General features: G+C 37.2%; 1 non-coding gene across 1 annotated transcript; it reads left to right on the top strand.

The window, feature by feature from the left end:
- The first annotated feature begins 3,870 nt into the window (after window positions 1-3,870).
- LOC127116151 (small nucleolar RNA R71) lies at window positions 3,871-3,977 on the top strand. Its single transcript, XR_007801131.1, has one exon. It is a non-coding gene; the product is annotated as a small nucleolar RNA R71 (small nucleolar RNA).
- Window positions 3,978-10,443: the final 6,466 nt, after the last annotated feature.

A 10,443-nucleotide genomic window follows, 5' to 3' on the forward strand; every position in this document is an offset into this window, starting at 1 on the left:
TACCCCAAACGTCAAATAATTCCACTTCTTGGATGTTCTTCAAAGGAATTTCGTCGCGTCTTGAGATGTTTCCAATGCGTTGGCACTGGTCACATTGGACAATATAAGTATGGACACCACGCCATAGTGTTGGCCAGTAAAGACCAGCTTGAAGGATCTTAGCGTATGTCTTGGATGTGCTTGAATGTTCACCATAGGGTGAAGAGTGACAATGCTCTATGATATTTATGACTTCTTCTTCCGGGATGCAACGTCGAAATATGTTATTTGTTCCTCTTTTGAAGAGGAGTGGTTCGTCCCAATAGAAATGTCTTATATCTTTAAAGAACTTCTTCTTCTATTTATAGTTGAGGTCAGGTGGTATGATATCAGGGGCTAGATAGTTCACAAAATCAGCGTACCATGGTACTCTGCTAATTTCTGAAACTATCCCAAGGTTGTCTCTATCAGGTTCAAGGGGAACGGTATCTAACTTAGCTATCAATTTGTCATAGGTGAAATCATCATTTATAAGTAAATGGTCTGGCTTCAAATGCTCTAGTCTGGAAAGATGGTCAACAACTACGTTTTTTGTTCCTTTTTTGTCTCTAATATCTAAGTCGAATTCTTGTAGCAAAAGGATCCATCTGAATAATTTAGGTGTTCACATCCTTTTTGCTTAGAAGGTAACTGATAGTTGAATGGTCTGTATAGACTATAATCTTAGATCCTACAAGATAAGACCTAAATTTATCGATTGCGAAAACTACAACTAGGAGTTCCTTCTCTGTTGTTGTATAATTTAATTGAGCGGCATCTAGGGTTCTACTAGCGTAATATATTACATGTAGTTTCTTATCTTTTCTTTGCCCTAAAACAGCTCCTATAGCGAAATCGCTAGCATCACACATTATTTCAAAGGGTTTAGTCTAATCCGGAGTTTGTAAAATGGGTGTTGAAATTAGCGCTCGTTTTAACTGATTAAAGGCTTCGATACATTTTTCATTGAAAATGAATTCAACGTCTTTCATTAGAATGCCAGTCAGGGGTTTTGTTATTTTAGAGAAATCTTTGATGAAGCGACGGTAGAAACTGGCGTGTCCAAGAAAACTACGGACTTCTCTAACTGTCTTAGGAGGGTTAAGGTTTTCTATAACTTTTATCTTTGCTTTGTCGGCCTCAATGCCTCTTTCAGATATTATATGTCCTAACAGTATGCCTTCTTTAACCATAAAGTGGCACTTCTCCCAGTTTAACACAAGGTTAACTTCTACGCATCTCTCTAGGATTTTCTCAAGATTAATTAGGCAATTCTCAAAGTCAAACCCACATACCGAGAAATCGTCCATGAATACTTCCATAATTTCGTCGAGATAATCTGCGAAGATTGACATCATACAACATTGGAAAGTAGCTGGCGCATTACAGAGTCCAAACGACATTCGTCTGTAAGCAAACGTTCCGTAAGGACAGGTGAAGGTTGTTTTATCTTGATCCTCGGGGTGTATGGATATTTGGAAAAATCTAGAATATCCATCCAGATAACAAAAGTAAGAGTGTCTGGCAAGACGCTCAAGCATTTGATTTATGAATGGAAGGGGGAAATGGTCTTTCCTAGTTGCCTTATTTAGCTTCCTATAATTTATGCACATATGTCATCCGCCTTCTATACGTTTAGCTACATGCCCGCCCTTCTCGTTCTGCACGACTGTGATGCCTCCCTTTTTGGGTACCACATGTACATGACTTACCCATTTACTATTAGAGATTTGATAGATTATACCAGCTTCTAGAAATTTAAAGACTTCCTTCTTTACCACCTCACTCATTACAGGGTTGATTCTTCTCTGATGTTCTCTGGAAGGTTTTGAATCTTCCTCTAGCGAGATCATGTGCATACACATGGATGGGCTTATACCTTTTAAATCAGAGATGTTCTACCCTAAGGCAGAGGGGTATCTTCTTAAAACATTCAAGAGTCGCTTTGTCTCATTTTGGTTTCAGGTGGCACTAACTATTACTGGGCGGTTCATTTCTTTATCCAAAAACTCATATCTTAGGTTCTTGGGTAATTCCTTAAGTTCTTGAGCTGGTTTTTGAGAATTTGGTGAAAGGTCTGGAGTAAGATCCAAACATTCGTTAGTGTGAGGTTTCGTTTCCTCTAGCTCGTCATCCTTTTCATTCGGGTTTGAAAATGGTTCGATCTTAGGTTCTTCTTGATCAAATTCCCTTATGCATTCATCTATGATATCGATCGCGTAACATGTGTCTCCTATGATTGGTGCCATCAGGAACTTTGAAAGAATAAACTCTATCTTTTCATCCCCTACTTCGAAAGTTAATTTTCCTCGTTTAACATCTATTATAGCTCCGGTTGTTGATAAAAATGGTCTACCTAAAATGATAGGGATATCGTCGTCTTCCTTGATATCCATGACCACAAAGTCTATTGGGATATAAAGTTGACCCATCCTAACTAGGATGTCTTCTAAAATGCCTACAGGGTACTTAATAGACCTATCGGCTAATTGGAGGGACATCTTAGTCGGTTGTAATTCTCCTAAGTTTAACCTTTTATACACAGCTAAGGGCATTAAACTCACACTAGCGCCTAAGTCTAGGAAAGCTTTGTCGATCACATGACTCCCTAAAATGCAAGGTATAGAAAAACTACCAGGGTCTTTCTCCTTCTTAGCAAGTTTATTCTCGGAAATAAAATTGCATTCCAAGGGTTTGGGATCATCAAGCCTACGCTTGTTGGTTAAGATGTCTTTGAGAAATTTGGCGTAAGATGGAATTTGGGTGATATCTTCGGTGAAAGGAATCTCAACATGAAGCTTCTCTATTACTTTTATAAATTTTTGGTAATGGTTATTGATTTTGGTTTGTTTCAGTCTTTGCGGATATGGGATTTGTGGTTTGCACGGGGGTGGTGGTTTGTATGTTTTATCCTTGGCTTCTCCTTCTTGGTCGGTTTGTTTTTCGGGTTCCACTGGTTCCTCTCCTTGGTTGGTAGGTATATTTTCTTTAGAAGCTTTGGACTCTCTCATTGCTAGGTTATGAGGCCCTTCGTAAGCGGTCCCACTTCGTAACGAGATAGCGTTAGCTTTCCCTCGAGGGTTTGGTTGAGGTTGTCCAGGGAATTTTCCTCTAGGTGTAGTTTGTGGAGCTTGTTTTTGTGCTATCTGTGAGATCTGGGTTTCAACCATCTTGTTGTGAGTGATTATCTGATCAACCTTGGTTCCTAATTGCGTTATCAGTTTGTTTACGTGAATGTTCTGGTTTAGGAATTCTTTATTTTGCTGAGTCTGGCCTGATATAAAGCTCTCCATGATCTTCTCAAGGTTAGACTTCTGAGGCACAACTTGCATAGGTTGATTTGGTTTTTGGACTTGATAACCTTGTGGTCTCTGAGGTGCATAATTTTGGATAGGGTTCTGGTTTTTATAGGAAATATTTGGGTGATTCTTCCATCCAGGGTTGTAGGTGTTTGAAAACGGGTTACCTTGGGCGTAATTCACTTGGTCGGTGTTCAGGTCGTTCAAAAGGTTACATTCCTCCGATTCGTGTCCTTTAGATCCACAGAGTTCACACTCTGTGTGGACTACCGCTGCAGTGTTAGTGTTTGTAGACATATGTTCGACCTTAAGGGCTAAAGCATCCATTTTCGCCTGCATCATGTCCATAGAGCTTATCTCATGTATTCCACCTTGGGTCTCCTTTTTCTCTATTGATGCTCGTTCAGTTCCCCATTGGTAATGGTTTTGGGCCATGGTGTGGACAGACTCTTAACGTTTGTTCATCAGCGCGCCACTTGCGGCAACGTCGATGCTCATCTTGGTGTTATAATGTAGTCCATTGTAGAAGGTATGAACGATCAGCCATTATTCTAGGCCATGGTGTGGACAGACTCTTAATAGCTTTTTGTATCTCTCCCAAGCTTCAAAGAGTGATTCTCCTTGGTTTTGAGTAAATCTAGTTATTTGGTTTCGAAGAACAACAGTCTTACTGGGGGGAAAATATCTAGCAAGGAATACTCTCCTAAGGTCTTCCCAGGTAGTTATTGAATTAGTTGGAAGTGAATCTAACCATGAATGTGCTCTATCCCTGAGGGAGAAAGGAAATAATCTTAAACGGATCGCATCAGGTGAAGCACCGTTGGATTTAAAGGTGTCGGCCAATTGGATAAAGACCTTTAAATGTTGATTTGGGTTCTCAGTAGCGAGACCCGCGAATTGGTTCTGTTGCACTAATTGCAGTAAAGATGGTTTTAGTTCGAAATTGTTGGCAGGAATAAGGGGGTTTACTATACTCGAACTAGGTTCCTCGTCAAAGGGTTGGGCAAATTCCTTAAGAGGTCTCCGGTCATGATTCTCAGCCATAACTTTCTTAATTTGGATGAGTAAGAGGCGTGTACGAGTGTAACGTTCAGGTTCCGCTAAAGGATCTACTAAATTTCCGGTACTACGGGTTCTTCGCATTTACCAGCTAATAATGCCTTAGTCTAGACGGTGTAACAAAAGGGTACGAAATTTGACGAAGTTGGTCCCCGGAAACGGCGCCAAAAACTTGATCGCAGTATTCGCAAGTGCACGAATCACGTCAGAGTAATATAAAAGAATATCGATCCCACAAAGACCAAATTGTCAATCTATCGATTACAATCAATATTATTTTTATCTAAGGCGGTATAAAAAAGATATTGATGTTGCAAAATAACGGTAAATAAAAGAGGTATTAAATGCGGTGCAGATAAAGACATGTTTGAATGTATTTCACGTCAGTTAAACGATGTTTCGATTTTCTAAATAGAACTACTTATGGGGAAATATTTTCTACTTTTGAAAAGAATCCATTTAACAGGAACTGTCGCTTTCGCGTATTCAGAACCGAGTTTACCCTTAAATTAAGGCCTTTTATTGTCACTTAAAAAAGGTGCGCAGAACGCTAAAGTAGTAAACTTATTTTAAAGAAATAAGACTCGCAAACTTAGTTGAAAAGTGATTTTGATTTGGAAAGTTTTACCCAAGGAGTTTCCTGATTTTAAATCTATCAACGCGTCCGAAAATAGTTTCAAAAATCGTTTTTCCTTAAAGTGATAAAAATTCCTAGTTAACTAAGCCAGGGTGCTTTCGCACTCCTTGAATACTTAAAACTAACCAAGTTTGTTTCAGAAAACTCAAGCTAAAAATCAAAACAGCCCTTAAATCATTTCTACAGATTTAATATGTGAAACATCTCTTTAACCGCGATCCTTACATTCTAACCTTTGAAAGATTTAGCCAGACATGGTAATACAAACAAACACAATGATATTAATCATGATGAAAAGTTGTTTTAGAATGTAAGGCGTAAAGAACGAGTAAAGCGTGGACAGAAACTAACTAAAGTAAAGACAATGACAAGTAAAATAAATAAAAGCGATAAATAAGAACCTGCTCCAAACGGAGGCTTTAAATCTAGTACAAGGAAAATAAACCTTCGACTCTGAAGATAAAGACGACAGCAAATCGAAGTGCTCCAACTCAATCTCGTTAAGGTGTGATAACCCCTCGATGTGATGGATTACCGCTTTTACAGATGATAAATATAGTCTTAGTGTTGTAAGCTAAGTTGGATGATTTGGAAATGAAATGGAACGGCCTATTTATAGAGGAATTCAGCAGCTTGTAAAGACCATGATGCCCTTCAACTTGTCCTTAGTGGGAACGTGAATTGCAAAGGTGGCGCCCGCCACCCCTTCATGGCGCCCGCCATGTGTGGAAATGGGAAAGATCATGGGAACATGGTGGTTACCTCCTGGTTGAGTGTTGATGAGTCATGGCTTCTCCTATAGCGGCCGCCATGTGCAACGCCATGTGTACAATATTTGCCGAAAAAACCCTAATTTTTGGTCTTTTTTCTTTGTTTCTTCTAAAAGGGTCTGGAAAGAGCTAAATGTCTGAAAACAACATAAAAGAGAGCATAACACAAGCAAAATTATAATAAAGACCTAATAAACATGTGAAATCCGAGTCAAAAACACGGTGTGATTCAGTGTGATCACATGCCTCCAAATTTTTAACATAAACACCACATTTTCCAACTCTAGATCATGCGTAGGATAATTCCTCTCATGAACTTTTAGTTGTCTTGAAGCATAATCCATAACCTGACCATTCTGCATCAACATGCCACCTAGTCTCATCTTCGAAGCATCACAATACAGAACAAATGATTCACTTATACTTGGCAAAATCAAAGTTGGAGTTAATGTCAGCTTCTTCTTGAGTTCTTGAAAACTCTCTTCACACTGAATAATTCATATATAAGCTTGACCTTATTGAGTCAACTGAGTCAAAGTAAATTCCAAATTCGTAAAGCCTTTGATAAACCTTATGTAGTAACCATCCAAACCAAGAAAACTTGTGATCTTATCAACAAACTTTAGAGTCTCCCACTACAACACTGCGTCTATTTTCAATGGATCCACTACGATACCCCCACTAGCATGACCAAGGAAACTCACTTCCTTCAACCAAAACTCTCACTTGTACAACTTTGCATACAACATTTTTTAGTTTAAGGTCTACAACACAGCTCTTAGATGTACCACATGCTCTTCACCGGACTTCAAATATATCAAAATATTGTCGATGAACACAACCGCAAACAAATCTAAGTACGGATGAAATATTATATTAATTTACTTCATGAACACTTTAGGTGCATTATACATACCAAACTCCATCACTAAATACTTATAGTGGCCATATCTCATTTTGAATGCAATCTTTGGAATATCGTCTGACTTCACACAAATATGATGATAACTCAGACACAAATCAGTCTTGCTGAACATGCAAGCACCAACTAACTGATCCACCAAATCATCAATTCTCATAAGCAAATATTTATTCTTGATAGTAACTTGTTCAATTGTTAATAGTCAATACACAATCTCATGCTACCATATTTCTTCTTAACTAACAACATCGGCTCTCCCCTTGGCGAAACACTCAGTCGAATAAACTTTTTCTTAAGTAGATCCTCTAACCGTCTCTTCAGCTTACTCAACTCTAAAGCAAACATCCTATAAGGAACCATCAACATGGGACTACTACCAGGTACTAAGTCTATAGCAAACTCCACCTCACGCTCTGGCAGCAAATCACTAATGTCATCTGGGAACACTTCGCGAAACTCACATACCACATGTAGATCCGTAATCAACCCCCCCCCCCCCCCCCTCCACTCAAGGACGTGAACATCGTGAACACTTGAGCATTATCTCTCAAGGAAATCTCTACATGCCTTATGGTCATGAAACTCGACTCCATACTCTCTTCAGATTCAAGAAACTTCGTTGATTTATCAAAATAATTGATATGCACATGGTTGAACTCTAACCAATTCATTCCCAGAATAACATCAAGTTGACTTAGAGGCAAACAAACCAAGTCAACTCTAAAATCTCTACCATAAATTATCAAAGAACAATTCATATACACCAAATAAGTAGTCATTGAACCATTAGTTGGGGTATCAATGACCATGCTACCACTCATAGAAGACACTTCTAAATTTAACCTTGACACACACTCAACAAATACAAACTTCAAATCTTCCTCTTCAACAAACTCAGGAAACAACACTGACTCATCCAACAACCTACACTCTTTCAATCAACGGAGCACTGAACTAATCCTCCACACCTGAAACCTCTTAGAGAAGCAGAAGCTTATCCCCCACTAACAAACGGTTAGAAAAACAAACGAACACCAACAATGTTTCACACACATGTCATGTACCAGAGAATAAACAAAATTACATAACCTATCCGGAGGAACCAATCTTCTATGATACCACTATGTAACACCCTGCTTCCCGACTCAACAATTAATTAAATAAAACATGTAAAATACATATATCCTCCAAACAGAATGCTATTCAACAATAATCAAACTTATATTTGAAACACATAACTGAAAATGAAATCATTTGATAAACAACATAAATCATAAAAATACTTGTCATTAAAAGCCTCAACAACATTATTAGTTTGAAAAGTGGTTCATCATCAAAAATTGAAGGAAATATATATAACATAAAATAAATAAATAAAACAACATGTTCCCCTCGTATTACATTTTAGAGTGACTCCAACTATAAGACTCGATCGACAAGCAACTAAAGAGGCATACTACTATCCTCAACCTCAAGCTCCTACTCAGGTACCTGATTGTCTATACTCCATAGGAGCACATACACAACAACACAAAAAGTGGGTGACAATATGTTTAAATAATAATCAGTGCATAAAATAATCAGAGTAGATTCACGCATAACAACCATGGACATATCAACATGCACTAAAATAACATGTGTTCATATTTCACCCACATCATGATCGATCACCAATCACACAAATAATATAACAATATTCATTAAAACACAAACATCTCATTTGCATAACCATTATGTAATGAAATGCTACATCGACTAAACTCATGCCCGTCGTGGTCCCCGCTCTGAACCGGACTCGCAACTCAACTCTATATGCATGTAGTACTAACTCAACATTTAGTTCTTCATACAAACCGGGTTCCAACATATGAACCCCGATCCCCAACTATGAGCTCCGAGCCTTCACTCTGAGCTTGAGAAAAGTCATTAGTCCCCACTCTAAACTTGTGACTCGCCTTTTACACAACAACGATAACATATGATGCATGGAATAAAACAATGCAATGACAACAACATAATCAATGAATACAAACCCACTTTGATTATAGACAATCATACAGTAACAACCACATAGCAATGAATACATCCCCACTCGTACGATAATCAATTAGGAATTTAACACATCACGAGTAATTTTTACTCTGAACCACTCATCCCATCTATCATCAGCAAACATGTACTATAATTCACGTAATTATACATATAATCCACAACATATATTCTCATATTGAACATAAATCCACACATCATTCAAACATATAAATTCATCTCACAAGGCACTACCATTATGTAGCTTTGTGCGTTACCGCTTTAATTTGCGCCTCAATCTGAGTCACGAAACTCACGTTACAACAATTCGAGTCACGAACAACAACTTTGTGTTGTCATCCTCGCCATGCGAGCCTAGTAGCTCGTTGGGCAAGCTCGTCCAGACCTGCAGCACCCGAAATGTAATTTTTTCCCCTACAACAGCTCTGTAACTCCAAATTCATCTGAAAACACCCAAACTGTCCAAATTAATACATACATATATATCACATATTATCATGTTGATTCTCATTGACTTAACATGTTATTACATCAATTAATCACCAAATTTTAGAATTCCGTTCATGTTGTAAAACCTTCAATTTCATAACAAACCTCATGCTTATAAATAGATTAACATAACCATCAATCACTGCATTTATAGAGCACGAATTTTAATGAATCCATTGCATAAAAACAATATCACATTCATGTAATTCATAAAATAACCAATCAAAAGAGAAAGAATAAAATCATATTGGAGGTTAAGAGAAACCTCTCAACCCTTTCATGATTAGGGAACCCTTAGATGAATAATCTTCCCCTTATCTTGTAAAGCCAGCAAAAGCAACATTCTATGTGATCTCCTTCCCAAATCCCTAGCTTTATCTCCAAAAGTTTTCACTCTCTATTCTCCTTTTTTCATGTTTACTGACAATTACTCTAACCAATCTTATTTTCTATTTTTCTAATTATATAATAATCTAATTAGATTTCTTAAAATTCAATTTTGTCCCAACTAACATCAATTTCTCTCTACTAGCCACCAAATTCTCCTAATTTCTAAAATTAGTCCATCTCCTCATATTCTACCAATTTTATATTAATTAATTAATTAAATCTCACTAAACTAATTAAATTATCATAATTAACCACAAATGCCGACACCGGTCAAACACGTCATAAATCACATAAAATAATCGTTTAAATAATTTAATCAATTCAATCAAATAAATAACTAAATAAAAGGATAATTAAGTCGGGGTGTTATAGTATGTAAAATGGTGATTTTCATAAGAGATTTTGTGTCCTAGGAACCATAAGTGCAAAGCTAATTTGATACAATTATATAAAGTCGTCTTAAAATAGAAGTTTCGGAAGAGGAATGGACAACATGTGTTGGTCATAATGCCTTTGGAAAGGCTTGTTATTACTCATATGTTTGGGGTTCTTCATGTTTTTCATGCCCATTAACATGTTTGTGTTTTCCAACATATCGTGTCGTATTTCTTATTGTTCCTTCCCAAATTTCTATCTTTTAAACTTTGTTTTGCTTCGAACATCAAGCATTTCATCCAAAGTATTCCATTTGGTTGACATTTTGAAATTGCAGTCACGTTATTATGATATTTTTTTTTAGTATTGATGTTTTTTTGTCAATTTACGTGTCTATTTTATTTGATTATTCATGTGTTGTAATTTATCCGATAT

This window comes from Lathyrus oleraceus, chromosome 1 (genome assembly GCF_024323335.1).
Source record: "Lathyrus oleraceus cultivar Zhongwan6 chromosome 1, CAAS_Psat_ZW6_1.0, whole genome shotgun sequence".
In the NCBI taxonomy this organism is placed as follows: Eukaryota; Viridiplantae; Streptophyta; class Magnoliopsida; order Fabales; family Fabaceae; genus Lathyrus; species Lathyrus oleraceus.